This window comes from Macaca mulatta, chromosome 6 (genome assembly GCF_049350105.2).
Source record: "Macaca mulatta isolate MMU2019108-1 chromosome 6, T2T-MMU8v2.0, whole genome shotgun sequence".
In the NCBI taxonomy this organism is placed as follows: domain Eukaryota; kingdom Metazoa; phylum Chordata; class Mammalia; order Primates; family Cercopithecidae; genus Macaca; species Macaca mulatta.
The window spans coordinates 119580811-119588611 of NC_133411.1; positions in this window are offsets into that span (position 1 = coordinate 119580811).

The following is a 7801-nucleotide window of genomic DNA, read 5'->3' on the forward strand; positions in this document are numbered from 1 at the left end:
TGCATTGTCCCTATATAACTATCTTAATGGCTATATATATTGATTTTATAAAGCCATTTATGTAGACACATGTAACTTGGAATTTCCTTCATCCCTACACGTTTTCTACACTTACATCACCTTATTGCATAAAACGAAGTCATGCACTTTCTACTTGAACATCAAAATATCAAAAGCCAAGGTACCCAAAAGATGCAAGTCAGAGACAACATCCTTGTCCATATCCAAACCCAGTGTTTCAGTGCTAGCAACTTATTTTATCATACATTTATAGAGTTTGGTTTGCTTTGCTACTTGTGTGAATCATCGGACTGTTTTTAGAGCCACTCTTAAGAGTGAATATAAAAAATCATGACAATTACTACTGTTTCCAAATTTACAAATTGTGTACTTAAGTGAACCTCATTTACCTTTTATGTCTGAATGGCTTGTCTGAGAGGAAACAAAATTAAAATTCATCTGGGAATTTGTGCCTCTTGTCTACTATATAGTCATCACTAGATAATGCCTTCCGTTTTTATTTTCTTTCAGTTTTTGCTTTAAATTTTGTTTTCCAAAATAGATGTACATGGAGGGAAAAGCAATTATTCTTATCACCTTTTATTTAAACTTCTTTAGATGAATACTGAAGAAAAATCCAAAGCTTAAAGGAAATATGCCCTCGTGTTTTATGGGTGGGGAAAAAGTACATTTCAACATAAAATAAGCAAAAAAAAAAATTCATCAGTTTAATAAAAACATTTTGTCTGTTCCTAAATGTAATTTGGTGGGTTAAGCACTTTGTATAGTAAAATGACATGTGTTTGTTGTATCATTAGACATTTTAAAGTTTTATTTCTTCACATGAATAATCACAGTTGTATCACGAACCATTTAGCTCTCTGAACACAGTGACTTTGCACTGATATTGTCCAACCAAGAATGCATAGTAACTGAAATTGTACTTGCTAAATGTCACAGAAATGGTTACTTTTTGCAAATAGTAGTGTTGGAACAAAAAAGTGATACGCAAAAAGTGTAAAAACCGTAATAAGTAGCAAATCTCCCCTATGTGTGTGTGTATGGTTACTGAAACACCTACATTTTCCATTTTTAAATTCACCAAGAGGGGGTAAATAAACACTACTGATCACATTTTATATTTTATGGTGAATATTTTAGATTAAGGTTTACTTTGTCAAACCAATAGCATTTAAATTGCTTTCAATTAAGATAGTTTCAGATAAGAGTAAACCAGAAAATTTCAAGTTTAAAAAATTTCTAGAAAAGAATCTGAATAGAATCAAGTATTTACTAACGAAAATCCATAGGATGCTTTATTTAGCTAAAAATTAAATATTTCAGGATATTTGTTGGAAGTTAGCTGAAAATAGTTACATAAATTCATTTTATTGTGGAATAATTATCAGACCGATCGGCTGAACCACACACAAGTAAGGTTGATCTTATTTTCCTTTTTGGAGAAAGGGAATACAAATTAACATTAAAATTGAAACATAGGAAGTAAAATATGAGTAATTTTTTACTACCATTCCAAATTAGTTGAAACAAAATCTTGAATGGTCAAGCACTTAAATTTAAGCTAGCCAAGTATGTTGCACTGAATTTTGAAAAGAGTGAGTGAGATAACCATAAGATACACTCTTTCCCTTTTTAAAATTGTTATTTTTCTTTAACGTAGGTGCCAAATTAAATATCCATGGGCTACACTTCTTAAGATAATAACAGCTCAAAATAGTATTTTTTTAATTCAATAGAACTAAGAGCATTATGAAAAAGATTCTATTAAATATTCCACAGGTCCATTGGTCCTCTTATATAAGCCAGATTTTGGCCACTGAGCTTGTGATACACTTGCCTTACATTGTAGGGTTTCTTAATTTGAGTCAAGTATACTGAAAGCAATTAAAAACTGGTAAATATTAATTTACTGTGTAAAGTGAACTTATGAATTAACTGACTAAATACATGTGTGTAGACCTTCCTGAAATGCCATTCTCAATTTTATTTTGTGGGCTCTTAAAAAAATTATCTGGGTTAATAAGGTTATCTATTAAAGCCTCCAAAATCTCAGCACGAGATGTTATAAATATGAAATAGTAGAAACAAGTAACTTGAAAGTGGGTATTTGATACCTTAGCTGGTGTTTTCAGAAACATACAGAACTGGAGAGGTGAGAACTTGCTTACTTTGGCAGATGTACCTGACTACTCACAACTGTCATTTTAGCAGCAGCTTTGTTAAAACTGCACAAAGCATTCACTTTATTGAGTACAAATGCTGTAGTATTTCTACCTAAGTGTTAGTATATCCGTTCATGAAATGAAAAAAAAATGATGCTTTATATTTGTTGTATCAACTGAGGTTGTGGAGGATGTTTGTCCACTGATATTTTGAAACAGAAAAGACTACTTTGTCAGCTTCTAATAAGGTAGCCAGGTTTGAATTATTTTCAAAATTTATATAAGCAAATAAAATCTGTTGGTAACAATTCACATTGCACTAGAATTTGAATGATACCATTGTTGGCATTTCTGTTTCTCTTTCGAGTAGTTGTAAATAATCTCTTTTTCTCATATAAACTGAATGTGTAATGTCTTACTCTTCAGTCATTTAGTATCAGTGATAATGGTACCAAGTTGTATAGCAGAGTAACAAAATCATGATTTGACAATTAAATTTACATATTGCCTCACCTAGAGATGTTTTGTCTGTACAACTTTTTCTTTTTTTTAAGTTTGTCTTACTGTTACTTTAAATGTTTTGGGTAAATTGTGTAATATGAAAAGTTCAATAAAATGTTGAAATAAAACCAATGTTTTTCTCCTACTGATGTGAGAGAACTATTCAGGCTAGTGGTTAGAGATGAATTATATTTTTTAAGGTAGAAATGAAGATCAACAAAAATATGTGAAGTTAAACTTTTTTGCACACTGTTTTTAAAAATCTCTATAGCTTCCTCACAACATCCCTGTGACAGTTTTTGGAGTTGTGCTGTTTGATTAAGAATTAAATAGATACAGAGAGGCGGTGATTTGTCCTGCATTTCGCAACTGGGAGAGTAACAACAGAAAAATGACAAGTAGGCAGCTCGAGATTCCCATCCCTCCATGGAAAGAGAAGAAAACAACCAGAAACTGTCAGAACCCACTTTGTCAGACTCTGGAAAACAGTCAAAAGTTTACAGCAACCATGTGAATGTTATATCAAGAAAAAGGCAATTTATTGGTAGGAAAGCTTTGTGGCTTTGACTTACCTTGGCTCCCGTCTTCTCTGGATCGTGGCATGGCAGTCTTAAAAAAACGGCAGCTTGGGTGCCCAGTGTGGGACCTGACTCTTGGTTCTAGAAGGAATAGAACAGACATAACTTGCTAGAAAGGAGGAAAGTGACATATTTATAATGCTGGAAATAAGTAATTACTTTAAAAGGTTAAATAATTTTATATCTAGCAAAACTACCCATCAAGAATGAAGGCGAAATTAAGACATTCCCAGATAAACAAAACCTAGTGAAGTTTGTTATTATAGAACTTTCTTACAAGAAATAAAGGGAGTACATCAGGCTGCAAAGAAAAGACAATAGACAGTAACTTGTAGTCATATAAAGAAATAACAGGTAAATGTGATTATATAGGTAAGTATAAAAGCCAGTATTACTGTACTTTTAATTTGTAACTCCTCTCTCCTGTATAATTAAAAAGGCAAGTGCATAAAAGTAGAATCTATTTTAATGGTCACACAATATATAAAAATATAATCTATGACAAGAACAATATAAAGCAAGAGAGATGGAGATATATAGGAGCAGAGTGTTTGTATACTATTGAAATTAAGTTGATATTCAACTTGGTTGCTACACATTTAAGATGTTAGTTGTAGCCCTTGTAGGACCAAGTAAATGACTTTAAAAACATACAGAAAAGGGAATAAGGAAAACAAAATGGTACACTACTAGGGAGGCTGAGGCAGGAGAATCACTTGAACCTGGAAGGCAGAGGTTGCAGTGAGCCAGGAATGTGCCATTGCACTCCAGCCTGGGCAACAAGAGCAAAACTCTGTCTCAAAAAAAAAAAAAAAAAAAAAAAAAAAAGTTACACTACCAAACAAATCAGTTAATACCAAAAAAGACAGTGATATATAAATTGAGAAGTAAAAAGCATAAAGACAGAAACAAAATAGCTAAATGGCAAAAGTCTATCATCTGTACTTCAAATAAAAGCCATCAAGTGGCAAAATTGATTTTTTTAAATGACGTATCTGTACAACGTCTACAAGAGACTCATTTTAGATATAAAGACACAAAGAGTTTGAAAGAAAAAGAAAAGGATTTTCTATGTAAATTACGAGAAGAACGGGGTGGCTATATTATCAAAGACAATAGATTTTAAGTCAAAGTGGTTACAAGAGACAAGGACATACAACAGAAGGGCTAGGAGCACCATGTTCTCACTGACAAATTGCTTCTTAGCTTAATCTTTACTGGAGCCTACAATGGAAGGCTTCTGAGAGTTTTTGGTAGGTCTTTCCACAGTCCTCTGCATTCCTTTTCCTTCTCCAAGTTGGTAAAAACCTGTCTCAATTCTTTGTAATATAGGGACCTTGTAGTTTGTGAGCATCTCTCAAGCTCTCTAAATTTTACACCAGAGATCATGTTTTCTCCCCCACTTTCACTATGCATACATAGATATAGATAAATTACACGGACATAATAAATGTGGAATACATGAATCAACCATAAAATTGTGCACTCATTCTTGTCTACATATTTTCAAACGTGTTCCCTTTTAGCTAAGGATTTCAGCACTTTCAAGTGTCAAGTGACCTTTAGAAGTCATCTCCCATTAAACCTCTCATTTCATAAATGTGTAAACTGAATCCTAGAGATGTTTGGTGAGTTTACTAAGGTCACAGAATAACAGAGCTGCTACTGCAACCCAGTTCTTCCCACTCCCAGACTAGTCTTTTTCCCCATTATATCACCCTGCCTTTTCTCTCTCATTTATCACTGAGTCTCTCCTTTCTATACATATCTATACATAGAAACACCTGAAACTCTGAACTCTGTGGCACTTGATAAACTCTATTTCAAAAACAAACAAAAAACTATTTATACTTTCCTTATCTCACTTGCTACTTTCTGTGTTCATTCCATCTTTTGTCTTGTTCACTGGCTTCAGTTCTCAATTGTCCTTAGCATTTTCCAAACTCTGTTCTAAGTCTTTACTATTTTGTACCTAGAACATGTCTTCCCACTATGTACTACTTCAGTTGACTCCCCGATATGTATCTTCAGTCTTGATATCACCTCTAAGCTCCAGACTCATATCCCTATTTCATTTGCATTGGTACTGTGTTCCCCACTGCTGCCTCAAATTCAATGTATTAAAAGCTAAATTTATTATTTTTCTTGTAAACTGGTTCTTCCTTTCCTATAGTGTCATAATTTTCCAATCATATACAATCAAAATTTGAAATCATCTTCATTTTCTCCCCAGATCTTTCATAGTCAATTATCTAAGTCCTATTATAAAAGAAGACCATGCCTTTGGAGCCTGGAAAACCTGGCTTCAAATTCTGGTTACATGCCACACTAATGAGAGCTCTGATATTCAGTTTTCTCATATGTAAAATGAGGATAAAGCCTGCTTCACTGAAGGTTACATGAGAGTGTCTTTTAAAAACCCACAATACTGAAAATGTTCACTTTTCCAATGTCCTTTCTACCATAAGTTGTTATTATCTCACATGTAAGTAATAGGTCTTCCCTACAGCCTTACCTTTTGATAATTCTACACTACAGTAATATTATTCTCTTTAATTATCATTTCATTAGCATTGCTTCCCTGCTCAGTTACTTTCAGTGACCACCCAATGCCCATAAAATAGTTGTTAAGTTCATAATATCCCTCCAGGCTCTTAATGCCTTCCTCAAGTCTTGCTGTCTCTTCCCAGCCTTTCTCTGACTACTCTCACTGCCGCCCTACATAAGCAGTGGCTAGTGCTGCTACATCAGTACTTATACCACTCCTATTCCTACCTTTACATCTTTGTCAAAATTCTGCTCCTACCCAGAATGTATCCTCTCATCTTACCTATACAAGTCCTCCCATCTTTGGGGTTTGCAACTCAAACCTTAAGTCACTCAAACAGCAAATGTTCGTTGAGCACTTTTTATATCCTAAACACCCTGATGAAATAGCAGGAGGGAGCTATCAATAAGATGCTATCACATGCACAAAGGGCTTTTAGCCAAGCTTTCCCAGGCTGCTTCTATTCACATCGATATTTTCTTCTTCAAAGTCTTATTGATCACATCTGTTGGCAAGTATCATGGATTCTTATTTAACAACTACGTTTATTATTGTTTCAACAAGAGTGTAATCTCCAACATAATGATGGCTAGATTTTATGGAATGTCAGATGTGTGCCAAACACTGTACTAAATGCTTTACAAATATTGTAAGTATTATGTCATTTAATCCTCACTGGGACCTCATGAGGTAGACATTATTATTCTTATTTTATATATTATTACATGTAAATATAACTTATATATATAACTTAAAAATATAACAATATTATAACAAAAATTTATCACCCCATCTCACTCCAGCATTTAGCACATTTCCTGGTAGATATAAATATTCAAAAGTACAAATTGAATTTACTTACTACAAACAAGTAGCTTAAGAGTAGATTATAATTTTACAGTGTAGAAGAGGTCCTTTTGATAATCATATTCTCATATTGATCAAATGAGTTCAGAACTTCTAGAATTGTCAGCCTGAAATTTAACCTGAAGCTAGGAACCATCCAGAGATCTGTCTCGACTGATGGCTAACAGTCTCAAAATAAACCTACATTTGTAAGACTATTCAGAGAATCTCTCTGCCTCTGAGTCAGATTTTACTGGAATCTGATTGAAACGATTTTAAAACAAATGTATCAAGTGTATTAAGCAAACTCTATTTTTGGCTGTTGTAAAATCTAATTCACCTGATCTAACCTGTTGATAAAGGGAAACTTTCCATGTCTCCCTCCAACACACAGTGCCCAGGGAAAATATGTGTTTGAAATAGTGATTTCTTTAATTACTGGTTTAGTGACAAGATTTCTGTATCCAACAATGGAAACATAGGGCCCAGGTGCATTTTATTTTCTTAAAAAGGCTTATGATGTGCTGCAACTGATGAGCACATGACTTCTTTCGGCTAGCTGAATTAGTTCTGAGCCAGGCAGAGAAGAAAGATGTATGGGCCTGGATCTTGGGGAAAGGATAAACTTGGTATGCTCACACATTGAATAATGAGAGAGGTTCATTCTCATTTACAAAGTTTGCCATGACTGCTACAGAAAAATCCACAACACTGACATTATTCTCAGCCTTCAATAAACCAAAGAGAAGGTAAATAGAAAACTATATCCATTGCCTATTTTTGACGGCAGCATTTTCTTTAATTAGATCCTGAAGTTTAGGTTCTTTCCCAGTACAACAAAAAGGCTCTATTTATGATGAATCTGTAAAAATATCTGATCGCACTTAAAATAAAATTGGAATATTGATAGTGACATACATCTATGTACACCGTATAGCCAAATAAGGCAACATTTGATAATTCTTCCAATCTCTGATCTCTATTTAAAGTATTCACTTTCAAAACCTAAGTAATAGATGAGCCACAAACTGGGAGAAAATATTTGCCAAACATAAATCTGATTAAGGTCATATATCTAAAATATACAAAAAAAACTTCTAAGACTCAATAACAAGAAAATAAACAGTCCAATCAAAAAGTGAGCA